The sequence below is a fragment of the Delphinus delphis genome, chromosome 9 (genome assembly GCF_949987515.2).
Source record: "Delphinus delphis chromosome 9, mDelDel1.2, whole genome shotgun sequence".
Lineage (NCBI taxonomy): Eukaryota > Metazoa > Chordata > Mammalia > Artiodactyla > Delphinidae > Delphinus > Delphinus delphis.
The window spans coordinates 80,017,502-80,038,083 of NC_082691.1; the positions used below are offsets into that span (position 1 = coordinate 80,017,502).

The following is a 20,582-nucleotide window of genomic DNA, read 5'->3' on the forward strand; positions in this document are numbered from 1 at the left end:
TATTTATTAGCTCACAGCAAGGAATATGTGCTTAAAATGGGATTTATTCTTTCTGATTGCTATGGAATGGACACTTAATTTTCTCCCTAAAATGAAATGAAACTTTTAGAAGATGTATGGCTGCTGAGAGAGCAGTTTCTCACATGCCAAGCTATGTTAGCAAAGTTAGGAATAAATCATCAAAGAAATCTGACTAGTACTACAGAGTTCACGCAAAATAATATTTTACTTTCTACCCACATGAAGCATCTGTAGGACAACTAGTGTTACTGAGTTCGCTGCATTCTATAAAATAATACCCTTGAATCACAGACAATTAGTATTCTTCCTCTTTTCTTGGTGCTTACATTAGTCCTTTTGTACCTTCTCTTCTTCTCGTCCTCTCTCCCTTGCTACTTCTCCAGCAATACCTTCCTTATTCTGACACCGGAGGTTTGCTCAGCTATCCTCACGCCCTCAGTTTTCTCCCCTCCTCATTTCCCCTCTTTCACTGGTATTACTGCTGCTTCCTTAGAAGCCCCTGTAGATGACAATGACCGTAATCACAGACATGTCCTCCATCTTTCCAGACTGTTGTCACAGCATGTATCAAATGGTATTGTTCGTTTAGAATGAGAACAATGACTGATATTCTTTTTACAAATAGGCTTAGATTTCTACCCTTTTTGCCTGAATGTATATCGAGATTTTTAACCAAAGAAATTGAAAAAGGTTTGACTAACATAACGTAAAAGTTTTGGGTTGAAGGGCTGCCTTTGCTATTTTATGGCTTCTAATAAATATTTCACCATTGGTTGAGAAAAGAGATTCCTGGCCAATGGAATACACTATGAGTCCCTTTTATATTAAAAAACAACAACAGCAACTCAGTCAAGTAGGGTAAAATCCTATTATGACATAAGGAAAAAAGGTAATAATAGCTGTTACTTTTCGAGGGCTTATATTACGTGTCAGAAACTTTGCATTTGCTATTTAACACACACACAACCCTGTGACGTTGCTCTCCATTGTGCTATCTCTGTTCCAGCAATGAGCATACTCAGTCTCTGAGAAGTTACAACATTTGTCAAGTTCTACTCAGCCTCTCACAGCCTCAACATCTATTCCATTTTATTTGCTCCCCATGACTTAATGATATATCAGACTAATTTGAGAGACATGATTTTATTATGATAGAATAAAATCTATTATATAGGCAAATGCTTTATAACAGACTTTTACTATATTTTAATTTCTTTCCTATAATTCTTACTAGTAAATGGCTCTGGATCTGAGATCTTAAATCATAAGACTGGAATCTACACTTCTTTCCCTTTGTGCTGCTTAAAACTCTCTCTCTGCGCAAAGTTTACACATTTCAGGGAAAGCCAAATTTATCACCTTAGTACCAGGTTCTGCCACAAAGTTTTTGCTAACTCATGTTCTGTTTAATCCAAGGGGCAGGGAAATAGAGAGATTTTTCCTTAGTCATCAGAGTGGCAATTCTGATGGTGAGGAGAATGCTGTTGAGGGAAAAGCACAGCTGAGTGCCAGACAGCTTGCTCTTTGGAAGGAAAATGGCACACATTTTCACTCCGGGAATTCAGCTTGTCATGGGGTAGTCATGTAACAATGAAATCAAGTTAATTATCTCTTCTTTCTATAAAAATGTGCTCTGGACATACTAGTTAAACATTAGGACTTGGAGGAATCAATTTTCTAAATGCCTACCTCTAAGAATTATTGCAGAGGGGGAAGAGTATATAGAAATTATTCGGAGGTGAAGTTGTATTAACAGAAACAGGGCCCTTGTGCTCACATGATGTGTAGATTGCTTGAAGGAAAGGGTGTGTTGATTCTTCATACTCATTGTCTACAAGGCACAGAGAGTTGGTGATGATTGAGAGAGTTAAAGTCAATCAAGAGAGGCATGAAAGTGTTGTTTTCCTCAGTAGAACCCCAAACCCCTTAACACCACAGACCTTGTCTTATTAACCTTAGCATTGCCAGAGTCCAGTACAGAACCTAAGTAGTTGCTCAATTTGTGTTGATTGAACTGAAACAAAGTGAAAATCAAGTGAGATAATTAGACTAAATGCATCTCTAATGAGAAATTTTATATATGGTATTATAATATTTAATACATAATTCTTATTATAACATATGCATTTAGTTAATTTTTACAACCATAAAATATGTACTATTTTATCCCCCATTTTATAGATGGGAAGACTGAGGCAAGGAGAGTTTCATGAATTTTCCCAAAGTCACACAGCTAGTAATGGGTTCACCTGGGATTTGACCCCAGGGTTCTCTTGCCCCAGAGTCCACATTCCTAACCATTTGGCAATACTTGCCCCTGATAAAGTCTCATAAGAGAATGTTTTCCTCAGGCCCTGTGTACTTGGTCATGCATGCAGTTGTTATATTTCTTACTATGCTGTGAACTCTTGAACTCTTCTAGGAAGGGTCCGAGGGCTACTCACCTTTGAATCTGGTCCAGCAGACCCTTGAACATACTGGTCTGTTTAGAGTTGAATAAATATATCAAAACAAAATCCTCACCTCAGAGGAAAAGATAACTGTAGTGGGAAACCTCAGAGGTAGCACAGTGGTTATGCTTGAGTTCTGGATTCTCATTCACTCAAATATTTCATGACTAAGATCCCCTAAAAAAGGAAAAGTGGGGCAGTACCCAAACCAGGACCTAGACCAAACCAAGGAACCCTGAGCTCTTTGGGGAAAACCTGAAGCGCACAGAAGGAAAGCACAGTTGTCTCAGAGTCAGGCTTAACCTGGCAACACTCCAAGCAGTTTGTTTGGAGACAAGAACAGTAACAGCTGGCTCAGAAATGTCTGCCAAGTGGTAACATACAGGCGGAATCTCTTCCTATTGGGGCCTTTCAGTGTCTTCTGTGGGCAAATTGATTATTAGTTTACCAGATTAGTTAGCTGGCACCTGTGGAATAACATACGGAGTGGGGAAGTGTTAGTGGGCGAGTGAAGGACAAAATGTAAATGGCACACAAATAATGGCCTTCAGGTCCCAAAGAGCCCAATGGTGGGAGGCGGCCTCAGGGCTAAGCAGGCCTCTGATGATGGAAAGCCTGAAGAGACACCTGGCCATTATTCGTATTCGTAAGTGTGGGTTATAAAGATGTTTTTGGTAATACACATAAGGGATAAAATACTTAACTAGGTGTAGGAAGACCTGACTTTTCCACAAATGGTGTAACATTGAGCAAGTGGCTACGTTTCTTGTCTCGGTTTCCTCATCTGTAAAATAGGATTAAATGATTCCTATGACTCCTTCCAGCTCTAACATGCTGGAGAATCTACTGCGAGTCATCAGGGCCAAAGTCAGCTTTAATCACTCAGCACTCAAAAAAACAAAACAACAAAAAAGAAGGCAAGGAAGGGAGGAAGGAGGAAAGAAAGAAGGAAAGAAAGAAAGAATTGGCCAAGAGCTTGCAGTGTCTGAGAAGGCGGAAGGCCTAACCCAGCCCTCCCCCTGTACTGTCCACTACTCCCTTTGCCCTTCATGAAGTCCTCTGTTTCAACATCTTCAAAAGCTACCCAGAGCCATAAGCAAACAAAAATATACAATTAAATTCAAAATTGGTGAAAATCTTTTCAAAGGAGGAATTGAAAAAGGATATGAACGGTTACACTCATTTTAGAAATCCCTTCAACTATTAAAAATAAAACATTGCAGAATCAAAAATAGCTCTGAATTGTACAACATTCCGCCATGCTGAGGTTCAGCACTGTATGAAATATGCAGACGCAGTGAATAACTATCTTCTGGGCTCTCTGAGGGTCCAAAGTTTTCTAAATTCAAGTCCATCTTTTCCTCTAAGAAACTGATAAATCTGAGATGAAAACAAGTTACCTACACAGAAGGACTCTCGAATCATAGTCTATTTATTTACAAATCTGTATTGTTCCTACAACATATGGTTTGAACAAAGACATCAAAAAGTGAAGTCAGCATCAGGTCTTGGGCAGAGCTGCCATAGAGCGAGCTCAGTTTCCAGGTCTGGGATGTTCTCAGAGAAGCATCCACTCCCAAGGCTGCTCAAGCACAGGCACTCCTGTTTTAAAAACACATCTACAGATCTCCACTTTCCCTTTCCCCTAAGGATAAATCAAATTCATGTTTTACACACCAGCTTTAAAAAAAAAGACCCTCCCCGTTCCAGTGGTCCTTCCTTTCAAGAATACTGTCTTGCATGGCTATTCCCATACTATTTGGAACGATAGATGGCAAGGCCCACCAGACATAATGACAGGAATGAGTGGTTTGTTTGTCTTCAGGCGCGTCCTGTCGCACATTTCTGATGCCTCTGATCTTCCTCATCGGAGTGACCCAATCTCAGCCTCTCTGTTCCCTCCCTCCGCCTCCCAGTTGTTCAAAGCACCCTGGTTTGGTCTCGTCTTGCTCTGTCCCCGTCCCTGCTGCTGGGAGGATGTGGCACTGAAAGGGCTACTTGGCAGTTCACTCCAGCAGACTTCTAGGGTATTAACACTGGAGCACAGAAGTTTCATTAGAGGACCTCCAAATGTCAGTATCTTTGCTAGATATCCTGTTTAGGCACTGACCCCCCTCCCCCATCGTATCTTTTCTCCATTCTTCTCTGTCTTACTCTGGGTCCCAGGAACTACATACCTGGGCTCCCTAAAACAACTGCAGTCTGGTGGGCAGGCACTAGGAGGATGTGGGTGAGCGGAAGGCAAAGGTTAGGGTATCGTCCCCGCACCAAATTCTCTCCCTACTCAGCAAGAGTCTCTAGCAGTGTATGTAACTCCCCACACTTCAGTTTCTGCTGTGAGGGCTTTGTTCCACTGGCCTGTATTTCCCTCCATTGTCCTTTCAGTCCTGGGGATACAATGGCTTCCTACCGATGCTGGTTGCTAGGTGACTCATCATCCCTCATTTGTTCATTTACAGACTGTAAGTAGTTCCTCCATTAATGTCTCTTCATCTGAATCATCTAGAGTGAATCTGCTTTCCTGCCAGGACAGTATCCATAGGTGTTTTCTTTGGAACAATTCGGTTTCTCCAGAGAAGGAATCTGTAATATTTATCCAGGGGATAGGGGAAGCATATACCTGACTCTGAATGCTCATACAGTAAGGAGCACTGGGGTAGGCACTCAATTTTCCATATTGTCTTTATTGCCTCTTTATCACTTATCATTTTATTACAGTAGCTCTTCCTTGTCTACTGTTATCCCTGGTGTTTTTGAGATTTACCCCCTTCAAAGGAAGTTTCTGGGACTTCCCTGGCAGCACAGTGGTTAAGAATCCACCTGCCAATGCAGGAGACATGGGTTCGAGCCCTGGTCCGGGAAGATCCCACATGCCGCGGAGCATCTAAGCCCGTGCGCCACAACTACTAAGCCTGCGCTCTAGAGCCCGCAAGCCACAACTGCTGAGCCCGTGTGCCACAACTACAGAAGACCGCACGCCTAGAGCCCGTGCTCTGCAACAAGAGAAGCTACTGCAATGAGAAGCCCGCGCACTGCAATGAAGAGTAGCCCTCGTTCGCCGCAACTAGAGAAAGCCTGCATGCAGCAATGAAGACCAAATGCAGCCATAAATGAATAAATAAATTTATTTTTTAAAAAAAGGAAATTTCCAATTTCTTGGTGGGGTTGGGATACAGGGGATGGAAGAAAGGATCACTAGGTCTGATTGCCTTTCAGAGATTTTTGACCAATTCTTGTTTTTTCAGCCCCTTGTCTCATCCCAGTCTTGCTGCAGCAATAGGTGCCTTTAAGTTCTGAATTTTTCCCAAGTTCCATGGTATGAACTAGTCTGCCTCTTATTGGTATATGTATTCAATGCTATAAATTTCCCTCTAAGCACTGCTTTCTCTGCATCCCCAAATTCTGATGAGTTGTATGTTCATTTTCATTTAGTTCAAAATATTTTTAAACTTCTCTTGAGAGTTCTTCTTTGATCCATGTGTTGTTCAGAAGCGTGTTGTTTGACCGCCAAGCATTTTGAGAGTTTCCAGCTATTTTCTGTTTTCGATGTCTAGTTTAATTCCATTATGAGCTGTATGATTTCTATTCTTTTAAATTTGTTAAGGTATGTTTTATGGCACAGAATGTGGTCTGTCTTGGTGAATGTTCCATGTGAGCTCGAGAAGAATGAGTATTCTGCTGCTGTTAGACAAAGTGCTCTATAGATGTCCATTATATCCAGTTTATTGATGGTATTGTTGAGTGTAGCTATGTCCCAACTGATGTTCTGCCTGCTGGATCTGTCCATTTCTGATGGAGTGTTGAAGTCTCCAAGTAGAACAGTGGGTTAATCTACTTCTCCTTGCAGTTCTATCAGTGTTTACCTCATGTATTTTGAGGTTGTGTTGTCCTATCCATGTACATTATAGATAGTCATGTCTTCTGGGGACAGAGGGGAAAAACAAAAAGATCAAATAGGGACTTTTATGAAGTTTACCAAGTGTTTGTGTTATAAAACCTCTCTTTCGTGTCCTCCAAAAATCTTCCAAACAACAATATAAAACTTGCTTTTTTTCACTTATGATTTTTGGCTTGGATAGGCTTTAAGGGAAAAGGGCTGAATCCCATTATGAGTTAATGCCACACATGGAGACAAGCAGCATTTGAGCTCTGTTGCTCTTTATTTCCTTCCTTTATTTCTTTTTCTTCCCTTTCTTCCATTTGACAGCTCTTAACTATGGACGTAGGTACTATACTAGCAGCTATGGATTATAAATCTGTGCTTTCAGTACATTTACAATACAGTTGAAGACACTGAGAATAGCACTGACATTATGGAAAAGTGAGGAAAGTGTGTGAAGTGTGCAGCAGAGGAACAGAGAGAGTGCTTGGTGTAGAGATGAACACAGTCTCCGTCCACAAAGGGCCCACATTCTAGACAAGGGAGGGTAGAATATAGGATCAACAGAAGCATACAGCAGGAGACAATGCTCCAGACAGTGTAAAGGCAAGTGCAGGGACAGCAAACCTGAAGCTGGGTGACACATTCTGGGGTACCCATTCGGTATGGGTGCAGGCAAGTGTACAAGTGGGAAACTGTGCAAGGTGAGCCTAAGAGCAAACTGGAGGAACTAGTGTGGTTTGAACTTCATTCTGAAAACTGTGGAGAGATATTCAAGAATTTTAGGATGAGGGGTGGGATATAAACAGATTTAGATTATTAGAAGACCGCTTGGCAGCACCATAGAGGATAATGAAGTGGGGCAAGACGGGAGGCAGGGAGACCAGGAGAGAAGCGACTGCAGTGCAGTCATCATAACCACTATCCACGCTGATGAGGCTCTAAGAGTGGCAGGGGATCCAGCGATGAAGCAGAGAGGAGGGAGGATGTTGCAGTGGGTGGTTAAAATCTATAGAATCTGGTCATGGGTTGTCGGTGTGGGGGAGAAAGCAGAAGTGAGGCTGGAGACTTCGGAAGGGGTGTGAGGAAACCACTGGATCCCTCACTGAACATCCCGGGAAACCACCTACTGCACTGCTCAGTGTCCCACATGAGAGTAAGAGCAAATGCCATCAAGTGTGTTGTCTTGTAGTCACATATAAAATGCAGCTGAATAGGCAAATCTGTAGAGACTGAAAGTAGAATCCTGGTTGCAAGGGACTGGGAGGGAGGGGGAGAGGGAAATGAGGAGTGATTGCTAATGAATAATAGGGTTTCTTTTGTGGGTGATGAAAATGTTCTGGAATTCAATAGTGATGATGGTTCCACAACCTTGTGAATATATTAAATGCCACTAAATTGTAAACTTTAAAAAAGTTAATTTTATGGTGCGTCAGTTATAGCTTAATTTAAGTCTCAGGGCCCAGATGCCACCAACTAGACCATGTCGGGCATCTCTTTCTCCTAGAACCTTAGGACCAGTGCACTATCCTCTGAGCTGGGCTCAGCTCATTTCACTGGAGACCTTCTGTCTTCACCAGTAGAAACTCTGGGTAAGATAGTGGCGTTAATCATATATCCAGAGAAAACTCTCTAATTCAAAAAGACACATGCACCCTAATGTTCATAGCAGCACTATTTACAATAGCCAAGATGGGGAAGCAACCTATATGTGTGTGTCAGACAGAGAAAGACAAATATCATATGATATCACTTATATGTGGAATCTAAAGTATGATATGAACTAATTTACAAAAGAGAAACAAGCTAACTCACAGACATAGAAAACAAACTTATGGCTACTAAAGAGGGAAGGGAGGAGGGATAAATTAGGAGTTTGAAACTAGCAGATACAAACTACTATATATAAAATATATATATATATAAAATATATAAAATAGATATATTTTATATATCTATTATATATATAAATATATGTAAATATATATAAAATAGATAATATATAAATAAATATATATAAATATATATAAAATAGATAAACAACAAGATCCTACTGTATAGCACAGGGAACTATATTCAATGTCTTATAATAAACGATAATGGAAAAGAATCTGAAAAATATATTGATATAGATACAGATATATAGATGTATAACTGAATCACTTTTCTGTACACCAGAAACTAACACAACTTTGTAAATCAACTACACTTCAATTTAAAATTAATCAATCAATTAATTAATTAGTTATTTTTTAAAAAGACAGTGGTCATCTACAGCTTCTCTCTTATCCTTAGAGGGGTAGCCTATTATCCATAGACAAAAATAGGGGGAACAGGGACAGAAGACAATCATTCCAACCAGCCCAGATAAAAAGTGTCTGCAGGGCTTCCTTGGTGGCGCAGTGGTTGGGAGTCCGCCTGCCGATGCAGGGGACACGGGTTCGTGCCCTGGTCCGGGAGGATCCCACATGCCGCGGAGCGGCTGGGCCCATGAGCCATGGCCGCTGAGCCTGTGTGTCCGGAGCCTGTGCTCCGCAACGGGAGAGGCCACAGCAGTGAGAGGCCCGCGTACCGCAAAAAAAAAAAAAGTGTCTGCAGGTTCTAGCTGACAAGAACAATGAACATTATTCCATTCCCTGTTACGACAAAGAGGGTATAGTTCTCTGGGTTTTTTTTCCTCTCTCTCTCACCTTCTCTCTCTCTCTCTCTCCCTCCCCCAGCCCATCTTTTCTCCCTCCCTTTCCCTCTCTTTTACATTCCTTTAAAAATCTAGATTGTCTGACTCTTGCACCAAAAAGGAGATATCAAAATCTAAGATTCTATGAGATTCTTTGAAGGTCTTTTTTAAAAAAGGAGAAAATACCATATTTTAATGTTTACTTGTTTCTATGAGTCGTATAAACCTAAAAAGAGGAAGATTCTGGTGGCTCAGTGTTTTTCCATTTCTCATGCATAATAATGTAGCTGATAAGTCTCTCTGGCCCTTTCATCATTACTTTCATCCAAGCCATGTTCAGTTAGGATATCATTTGCATGTTGGCAGGATGATTACTTTAATATACAGTCATTAAAAAAAAAAACCAGACAGAAAAATAGAACACCTTTTTTTTTTTTTTTTTTTTTTTTTTTTGCGGTACGCGGGCCTCTCACTGTTGTGGCCTCTCCCGTTGAGGAGCACAGGCTCCGGACGCGCAGGCTCAGCAGCCATGGCTCACGGGCCCAGCCACTCCGCGGCACGCGGGATCCTCCTGGCCCGGGGCACGAACCCGCGTCCCCTGCATCAGCAGGCGGACTCTCAACCACTGTGCCACCAGGGAAGCCCTAGAACACCTTTTATTAACTGATGCATTAAATGGGGAACAGTTTTCTTTCATGAGAATATAGTACTTGACCTTCTGCAGAGACAAGTGCATTGAACCTAATTTTGAGAAACCGATTACATTTTTTCTAGCCAGAGATGGTTTGATTTGAGTGAAGTCTGGTTAGGATGCAAAGAGGCTATTAAAATGATTTTTAGCATTTTTTCCAAAGAGCGATCCATTCATTGCTTGTGAATATTCATCCCTCAACCCTCCTACTCTATTAGGCTCAAACCAGCGCTGTAAGATTATGATGTTTTTATTGATATAATTAATAATAAATGTTACTCGTTAACTTGGTTATCGCCAAATTGGACATTTAACAAATGTACTCCGGGCCTTACCCTAGTGAATTTAAGATAAATATGAGGCAACATACGACCTGAAAAGAGGAAATCAAGAGTGTTACTGTGGAAAGAAAAAAAAGTGGAGAAAGTGCTTTACCAAGTTTTGGAAAAGCTAAAAACAATGATTTTTAAAACTAATTCTCTTTAGGTTTCTCTGAACAACATGCTCAAATAATTTAAGACATCTGCTCAATATATAACATCAATTGAAATGTTAAAAGATAGTTTAAAGTACCAGAAGCAAGAAGAACCCTACAAAAAGCAATAATATGCAAAATGCAGAGACTGGATTATGAAAAAACAAAAACCTACCACTTTACTTCACTCCTCATTCTACAACCAAGAATCCAGCTCCTGTATAATCAGAAAATCTAAGGAGTAACAGCAATGAAATATTTCTGCCCTACTGTAATGCTGCAAATTGGAACCTTGAAAATTGTACTCAGATGTGTACCAACGGATCTCAATTGCAAAACAGCATAAGGAACGAGATTTGCAAATGTAGTCTAAGGACCTAGAATAATAGTCTAAATCAGGCTGCATTAACTTGGAATTTGTCCATGAGTTGACGTTTACCTTCACATTATTTGAAAGAAAAATCAGAATGTAGACAGAACTTTTCTTTTATTTAAAAAAAAAAAAAAATAACAGCACCCATCGATAGCTCAGCTAGTAGCGCCGAAGACTGTAGACGTGATTTTTGAAAAAACAGATGCTTTTCCAGCTTTCCAGCTCTAAACAATAAATTCTACTGTGCTAATCCCTGCCCCACATGAACAGGTGGGGTGGGGATGGCAGGCAGGTGAGAAGCAGTAAAAGAGGTGGACACACGTGTCAACTTGGCCAGACATAATCACTAGTAGGTAGAGAGGAGACTAGGTTCCACGAGGCCAGGGAAATTACTGTCTTATCCCATTTTACAGATCAGAAACTGAAGCTGAGAGGTTACTTGTGCAAAATCCCACAGCTGGGAATCAGTTCTAAGGGATTTTTGCCCCTAAAGCCCCCACTTTTCCTATTCCACCATCTTCAGAGAGATAACACAAGATTCTTGTAAAGTGGTTGATCAACAAAACACTTCTATGATTAGCCTTCCTCCAGCTGGAAGACTGACAGCAGGCCAGGTGGCTCAAGGTTCCCCACCCCCTATTCTTTTCGGTGCCCCTCTACCGAGGAGGCTGTGCTTTTTCCTCGGTGCCCCTTGGATACACCAATGTGAATGGAGGTCTCAACAGCTAGAAATGAAAGTGCCCCATCTTCCCTCACATGTCAAGGTCACCTGTAAGCATCACTGTTAGGCACTGTGCGAGGGTTCAGAGAAATAGGGTACCATTCTTGTTAACAAGCTGCTTCCAGGCTGATTAGAAGACAAGGCAGGATCATCCTTGCTTTTATCCCCCCAGAATAAACATAATGAGAATTTCAAGCAACTAGGGAGGAAAGTCAAAAGAGATATTTTTGGTCCAGGACTTTCAGAGGTCCTACAATATTAAACCACGTGGGTAGGAGGCAAACTCCCAAATGCATGAGGACATGTGGATCTATGTAGGTATGAAAACATAATTCCTTTTCTGTGTCTCCTTTCTTGTTTTCAGTACTTTCACACCCCATGTCCTATTGCTCACCTGGTGTGTCCAACTGCCTAAGCCCTACCTCGACTGTGTAGGATAAGTTTATGCTCAAGTTTAAGATAAGTTAAACTTGTAAGATGTTTATGTGTAGATAACTTATGCTTATCTTTTACTTTCATTCCTTTCTTTCAAAACTCACCAGTCCTATTTCCCCATTCTCAGTACTCTGCTCTCTCCTGGGAAAATTCAAACTTACCTGTGGGCTCCCCCAGACAAATATTATGTGTTTACAGTTACATACAGGGAGTTGCTTTTGCTGGCAGCATTAGCCATCAAGTTAGGCTATGTAGATATTTTTAAAAAGATCACAAAAGTCACTTCCAAAGGAGTGTTTATTTTATATTCTTGCTCAGACCATATCTAAGGACAATGGTTCCTAAACCAAACTATCTTAGGAAGTTTCTTTATCAATTTTATTTCACTTAAAAAAATGAAAACAATTAATATTCTTAATGAGGCACCTACCTTGACCTTTGTTCAAGTTCTTTTTTTAAGTCAAAAAAAAAAAAAAAAAAGACCTGAGCTACCTTGCTTAAATTAGTTAAAAACAATTCATTTTAGACACTTCAAATGTTTCAATATTTTGTGTATGACCCAATCTGCTTAATTAAAAAGAAATTTACTTTGGCTGTATCTTCAAATTTTCACTGCATTTTACAATTACTGATCCTTAATAAATATTGAAAACTGAGACCTCAATGTCTTTGAGGTCGCAGTATACCTGCACACATATAAAACAGACAAAGAGTCTTGTAGAAAAATCCTATCTTGAAGAAAATGTGAAAAAAATGGAAGACTAAACTAAGGTTGCCACTTAAATTGCGTACATCAAAATTTCAACAAATTCTTCAGTTGCTATGTAGTCATTAAGCTATTTGCCTGGTATAACCAATCTCAGTTCACTTCTATAAACCTGTGTAAGGGTTTCATATCCAAAATAAGGTATCAATAAGAATATTGGTAAGAGACAAAAGCTAACTATAACCAGCATGAACATGATTGGATTTGATATTTCCTTAAGAAATGACCCTCCAAGGTAAAGACTTGTAAATAGACTGCTCAGACAACTATATTTCCTAAACCTTAACAAGCTATTTCTGGTGCCTTATGAAAGTAAAGCATTTTGAAATATAATTAACTTGAGAGAACTATGATCTTGGAAAATACTACATCTTTTAAGAGAAAGTACAATACTATAAGGGCCAAAACTTGATTCTAAATATAAAAATTTAATAGTAAAAATTTACCAGTGTGTTTCCATCACTGTCTAAGGGACTGGATAATTTTCCTTTAAAACTAAAGTCTTACAATGGAGATACGTGATAGTACTTCTCAGTTTTAATGATTATTTTAATTGTCCCAGGAGATTGTGTGACTCCCAACTCTATAGCAGTATAGTTACTGAGAGGCCTTCTAGTATTGATTTTATTTTGTAAATAAATTTACCTATAGGAAACACAATTTACTGACCAGATCCATGGAATTCTAGTCTACTTCTCATTATTTTTGTTATAAATTAATAAACTGAAATTATTGTATATAAATAAAATCCTTCAGCATGACTCAATCTTCCAGATCTTACTTATCCATGACTAAAATGTGAAAATTGGGTTTCAGTATCTGCAAATTGCAGGATATGTGATCACCCCATCTCTAAGCAGACACTCTTTGAGACTCAGGCTCTGGAAAGCGTCTCTCTCTTTCACTTGGCACTTGCCTCATGACCACAGCAAATGTTATTTTTTAAGTTTAAGCATCATTACTTTCACCATTTTTGCATGCAGGTTTAGGACTAATTTCTATTACCTTGTTCTCACTTTTGGAAAAATAAATCGCTCACAATATTTACACTGATGTCTTAAGAAAGCAAATTTGTAGTCCAGTAAATTTTAATAATCTGTGCCAGGCATCACTGTAGAAGGGGATAGTGCCCTGAAATCAATCAGTAAATGAAAGAGACTAACTCCCAAAACATTATGGGGCTTCCATGTCTGGACCGATAAGGACTGTCTGTGGGATAAAGAGATTAACTGTTGCACTACTAACATTAGGGCATTTGGGGCGAAAAAGCTCAGGCTGAGGCTCTTGGGCAGGCAGAACATGCTTATTTCATAACCCACTTACTCACAACTACCAAAACCTATGGCCAGTTGCCTTTTTAAAAACTGTAGAAAATTGGAGGCAGATGATACTTTAGTGGTGATTAAGACAAATGCTTAATATTTCTGAAGATAAAAAGGTTTGCGAGAAGTTTCGGGATTTGCCTGCCATCACACTGTCTCCCAGGAGGAAACTGGGAGCATCCCTGTCGATTTAGAGCTTGCTATGGCCCCATCCTTCTTTCCATTTTAACTTGCACTGATGTACACAACTCATGCCCTTTAATCCTCTGTGGTTTCATCACTTAGAAGCACTATATTGAGCAGAGGTAAATAATTATTTTATGTAGGTCTAATTAAGTTCAAACTGACTAGCGTTGGCCCCAGACTTTCTGCATTCCTCGGAGTCAGTCTAATATGAGCAGTTGAATCTACTCAGTTCAACGTGTATTTGGGGGGTATATGCACCTGCTCAGGGTAGGAGAGAAGGAACTACCACTCTGCTGAGCAGAAAGTTTCGGCTGCTAAAAGAAAGTGGACCGGAACTAAGCCATCCCAGCTTGCAGGATAAAGGAAACACCCACAGCAAAGATAGGTGGAAATCAGGTTGACATGTACTCTGTCTTTACTTTTAGGTTAAAGAAAAAAGTCTCTGAAGAATTGCTATACTCTGGTAAGTGGAACATGATTTCTTCATTTTAAACAGTCCCAAATGGTATCTAAAGAATCTTTTTCCACAATAGATAAACATTAAATGAAGAATAACTCTTATCTAGTATATAAGTATATAATATCCCACCATATGTGAAAATAACTTATGAGGTGTAATAGTTTTCCACATGTTTCTTTTAATATCTTTTAAATAATTAGCTATAGGTTATATTTTAAATGGCATCATGGAAATTTAGTTTTATTTGGGAGATAGGTTTGTCTACTATTTCTCCTTCCGCAGATCCAATTTAATTAACCCGTTCTCTTCCTCAAAAATACATCACAGAAGTATGAGAGAGATCAGATGGCTCAGGGCAATTTACCTGTGGGGACAACTCAATGCCTAGGGCCTGTGGAGTGTGTCATTAGGATCATCTAGTATGAAGGACAATGCCTTTACCTCAAGTGAAACTAATGTCTCAGGTTAAATGATGCTAGGCAACCTTGAAGTCACTACTAAGATTTCAGGGCTCTTCCTGGAATTAATGCATAACTTTTCTTCATATTCATTCACTCACAAAACATTTATCGATCAACTGTAAGGCAAGTGTTGTGCTAGGTGTTGAGAATACCAGATCAAATGCAACAGGAGTCCTGCCCTTGAAGAGCTCATAGGCTGGTTCCAGGGTTCTTATTTAGCCCAACACACCAGTGTTATTTAAAGCTGGTTTCCATTCTGATTGACCGACACCTATATTCTACCGGTGTTTACATGTTTTGAATATTCTCTACCACCTTGCTGTCTGTAACTGTAAATTTTAGGAGCATGGAAGAACTCAAAAATATGCCACTGAGTGAGATTTAACAGAGGTGCATACAAGGCCCAGTGGGAGAATCCAGCAAGGAGTGGTGCAAGTCACATGATGGCATTTGAGAAGGCTTCACAGAGAAGATGATATTAGAGCTGTAAATAATGAAGTTTGGGAGTGAGGGGAGGAATAGGGGAAGGGACTGAAGGGGTCGGAAAAGTCTGGGCATTACTGGAACTACCAGAGCATACTCTTTTTTACTGAATAATATTTGGAAGCAGCTCAAGTACTAATACCACATGAAACATAATTAAATATAGCGATTTCATTTAGTTGTTAAAAAGACTACCTTGGGCTTCCCTGGTGGTGCAGTGGCTGAGAGTCCACCTGCCGATGCAGGGGACGTGGGTTCGTGCCCCGGTCTGGGAAGATCCCGCGTGCCACGGAGTGGCTAGGTCCGTGAGCCATGGCCGCTGGGCCTGCGCGTCCGGAGCCTGTGCTCTGCAAAGGGAGAGGCCACAACAGTGAGAGGCCCGCGTACCGCAAAAAAAAAAAAAAAAAAAAGACTACCTTTCACAGTTTCCCCAAATATTCAAGGACATCTGGGATCATTGTTTTAAAATAAATAAATAAGGTAAGAAAGCAGTAAATAACTGGAGAAGAGGAAAGACTGAAGCTCTAGAAATTGGTAAAGAGCTTCTTAGAAGGGCCTTCCTCTAATCTCCCCTTTCCTGGTTGCTGCCTTCACTAGTCATTTAGCTCTGGCCGAGGATGCTCGGGAGGAACTGTGGAGATGTCTTTTGGCTGCATGCCATCCTCTGAACTGCGCATGATAAAAACACTAAAGTACAATAATAATGGTAAGTTATTCTGTCTTGTTCCAAATGATTTTAAACTGTTTTGGAGAGCTTTCAAATGCTTTTGAATTAAGAAAATAATTGCAATCCTAAATTTCAGGAACGTGACAAAACTTAAAATACCCTATTAATTTAAAGTTGAGGCACCTTTCATTCTTAATACATGTTATTTTACAAGTCCTTGCATATTTCAAGGTCTAAATAGATTTTTAAAAATGTTCTTAGAGCCTTAACTTCTTTATTTTAACAGAAATAACATAGACTCTTACTTAAAGGTATAAACTTAATATATATTCAAATATCCAATAACAGAGAATGTTTCATATTAGCTTGTTAGTTAAATTACATTTTGTGAGTAAACAAATTTAGAGCTTATGAATGAAACCAGATGGAGAACCAAAAGTATCAGTGTTTGCCATATTTTGACTGCAGACAGTGACTGAGGAATTTTAGCTATGCACCATGCCTCAACCCTGACCTCCAGAGGCCGTTCTAAGAATGACGGAAGGTTTCTAACATTTAAACCTTGACGGAACTTTGTTAAAGCTATCAAATTTGTCCACGTGCTTCAGTGAATCCGTCTCAGAGCACAGCAAACAAATGAGGAAATTATCCTGTCTTAATCCAGAGAACAATTCCAAACTATTACTTTAATTTCCAAAGCAATCCTTAATATTTTCCAACTGGCTGGAATTTCTAACCCATTCAAGTGTTACAAATAACTTTATTCACTCTCCCTTCCATTCTTTATGAAGAACGATAACTCACCAATATTCTCCTTACTTTTTATTATCAGCTAAATGAAGATTACCAGCAAAGCGGTTCTCGGTTTCCCTGAATGACCCTTTAATCTTTTCCTACGAGGCTCATTTTCTAATCTCTACTTTTTTTTTTTTTTTTTTTTGTGGTACGCAGGCCTCTCACTGTTGTGGCCTCTCCCATTGCGGAGCACAGGCTCCTGACGCGCAGGCCCAGCGGCCATGGCTCACGGGTCCAGCCGCTCCACGGCACGTGGGATCTTCCCGGACCGGGGCACGAACCCGCGTCCCCTGCAATGGCAGGCGGACTCAACCACTGCGCCACCGGGGAAGCCCTCTACTTATTTTTATGAGTCTACTCTAAGACTTTTATTAGCTACCCAGTTAACATTAAACGTCATATGTTAATGATGAAAGAGATGAATTTATTTATAATAGTTTAGGGAAATTTCATATTTCCTTACACATAAGCTACCAAAAGAGCATCCTGGAAAATTGCAGTTAATTAAATGAATTAGCTACTAATGAGATTTAAACAAACAAACAAAGCTACTAATGCAATTTAAATAACTTGAAAAAATGTTACTTAAAGCTCACTAATAATCATTACACCCTCAAAGTGTTACTTTGACATACAAATATGAACAAGATGGTGTCAGATGCTACCCAAGATCGTGTTTTCCAGGAGTTGGCTACTAAAGCTTATGCTGGGCACACGTGGCCCATATTTGAAGAATAGAGAACTTACAACCAACAGGATCAATGCTTCTCGAAAGACTTGATGATAGACACCATTTTGGCAGAATCCCACATAACTACCACCACACCTCCACCACTACCCACCAAATGTCCACTTTCCCATTCCCAAGACATATAGAATCCCACAAGCATGAATATGATCAGATTTGAGGACGTGCAGAGGGCGGGGTGGTATTATTATGACCTATCACTTTGCTGAGAATGATACTGTGATCTATAAGAAATATATGTAGAACCAAAACTAAAGTGGAGTCACTTATGTTGGGGACAAAAAGGAGCTGGCGACACAGGTGCATTAAAGAAAAGCAAAGGTTAACCTTACCTAATATCAGTTGGGAGATTTTACAGCTCTTCTCAGAAATCAGCAGAGGACACCAGCAATCTGCCAAGGTCAAAAGTCAGTTCACACCACCTCTGGACTTTTTTGTTCCCCTAAGTCAGCTACCCTGATTCAAAAAGAAAGAAGACCATCATGCAACCGGTCAGCTGAAAAAGACAAATAATTTCCGCATTTACCCCATAAAAACCCTTTAGCCTGTAAACAGCTGGGAACTCACTGCTCCCATAGCCTTGAGTTTCCCAGCTTGTCAGTCAAAACCCTTGCCATAAACTCATCTTTGGCTTTGTTTTACTTGGTGTGCAGAGTTTGGTTTTTCACATATATATTTGGCCATTCAGATGACCAAAATATATTTCTCATATGTATTTTGTCTTCCTCCATGGTTCCTGACTCACAGCTCCCCAAACCTTTGGAATTTCCTGAGTGAGTGACAAGAACAATGGCAGCATCTTTTGTTATAATATTTGGTCTCTTGTCCTCAGTTTCTGGAAGCACTTTAGAGTCATAAAGGTGAAATGGGTGTCTTGTTATATATAACAAGCCCTCTAACACTACTGGATTTATGTTAGGGAGATGATTTTGGGATAGCACATAAGGATGGGGGCTGGTTGCCAGGGGAACCAAATATTCTTTCAAGGAGGAGTATTAGGCCTGGCTTAATTGAGAACCACTGATTTGATACTATTTTAAATTTCCGAAGTTAGTCCCACTTTCTTATATCTCCCCTACCAATTCCTCTACCAAGGAAATAAAACCAAACAAATTTATTTAAATATAGTCAAGCCAAAGATGACAAAGAATATTTTCTAAGCAGGGAAAGAAATTGAAATAAATGATTGACCAAATCATCAAAATATTTATTTTTTTCAAAGGTGTTGCTAAACTCAAGCAGTCCCTCTAGTGCTTGGAGTTGGGGGCACCACTAAAGGGACGGCAAGGCTCAGAATTCCTTAAGAAGTCACTTCTAAAGGTGATGAACAAGAACAGAGTAAGAAACTTTTACTTAAGAAGTCAATGTGCACTCAAAGTATTTCCTGTGTCCTTGTCAGTGTGTTTTCTTAGAATTCACTGTGTTCACACCGGAATGAAAAGAGAGGATGGCATCCAAAACCCACACAAATCAGCTTCCCAGCCCAAGGTGGGCTCGAGTCGCAGCCCCCAGCAATGGGCGTGGATGTGAAGTTGGAGAAGAGCTCTTCCTGGCATATCAAGTCCTCTCTTTCTTTGGGAGAAAATAGCACACTTTGGCCATAATAGGAGAGATTGACAAACCTATTTTAAAGGATGTTTACTGAAGTGTTTCTATTGTATTAAAGCTATGCCTTTTAGTATAATAAAAGGAGTAAAATTTTTAAACTCCTCCTAAATGCCTTCTCAAAAATAACTCCAGAGATAAGAAAAGTTTTGTTAACTTCCGCACCAGTAGAGGAGATTACTCTCTTGTCTCTTCCCACAAGAGACATCAGGGTCTTAAGGGTATGATTCACTGTGAGATTAATTTCCCATCTCTTCGGTTACAGTTTGCATCTCCCAACTGGGAGGAACGTTTCGATTTTTGGTAAACATTTAAAAAAAATCAGTTCATGTTTTGCCAAGTTTGTATGGATTACCCAATTAATACTCAATATAATCATTATCTGGAAGCTGCTTTGGGGATAATCATCAATTAAATAGTTATTTTATTTTAATGAAGAGAGAAAAAACATTTTCCTAAGGAAGAATGTTTTTAAATTAATTGATGTGTTCTCCAAGTTGTAAGACGTTAGCATTCACATCTTGCCTCTGCTTTACAGCTAGACATCTCTTTTATCGTTAAGAGAAGGAAATTATGACTAGCACTCAACAGTAGGAATATCACCTGGAAAAAATGAGTCTTTATCTCATTAAGGCTTTCAGAATGACTTCTGAGATGATGATAAATTATTTCACATTCCAGGAAAAGGAGAGACAACTGTAACTATAGTTACCAAGCATATCAGGGGCCCCTGCTTTCCAGAATAGCCTCCAGACTAAGTATTTATTCAAGTGAGTTGTCATGTAAACATACTGAGAGGCAGGAGGTTAGAGAAGGCTTTAAATGCACCTGTCACAAACATTTTAATATGCAACATTTCTTATCTTCACTTTTTTTTTCATAAAATACTATGTACTTTGGAAACGTTTTTTAAGAGATAGCCTCCCTTGAGTTGCCTAGGACAAAAACCATTAGATGGCCTTTGTTCTGGTACAACAGGTATTTATTTTCTTGACTTCACATGTCCAGGATGTAATGCTCATAGAAGGCCTTGACTTGCTTAATACTTTTAACTGGAAAGAAGGAATTTCCTGTTGTTTTAGAAGACAGGAAGTAGAAGGTCCAGCTCCCCTTGCCTCTAGAAAACACTCTCTGTACTTACTTCATGGGGATATAAAATTCCAGTGCTCTAGGTAACTTCTGAAATTAGAGATGTCTTTTCCCTGGGGCTGTGCTATAGGCTGTATTATTTATTCTACATATTGATACTCAATATATATTTGGCTTCTTCAGAGCATATAAGAACATAGGATCTAAAATCAGGTAACTGGATTTGAACACTAGATACTTCACTTACTAGATATATGAACATGACCAAGTTACTTAA

General features: G+C 39.6%; 1 protein-coding gene across 1 annotated transcript in view; it reads right to left on the reverse strand.

Moving 5' to 3' along the window:
* Positions 1-15,636: 15,636 nt before the first annotated feature.
* IQUB (IQ motif and ubiquitin domain containing) overlaps positions 15,637-20,582 on the reverse strand; it is a 126,087-nt gene continuing 121,141 nt past the window's right edge. The window contains exons 13-14 of the transcript XR_009520668.1: positions 17,944-18,067; positions 15,637-15,748 (exon numbers count right to left, since the gene is read on the reverse strand). The gene's annotated coding sequence lies outside the window, so the exon portion shown is untranslated. The remainder of the gene's footprint in view (positions 15,749-17,943; positions 18,068-20,582) is intronic.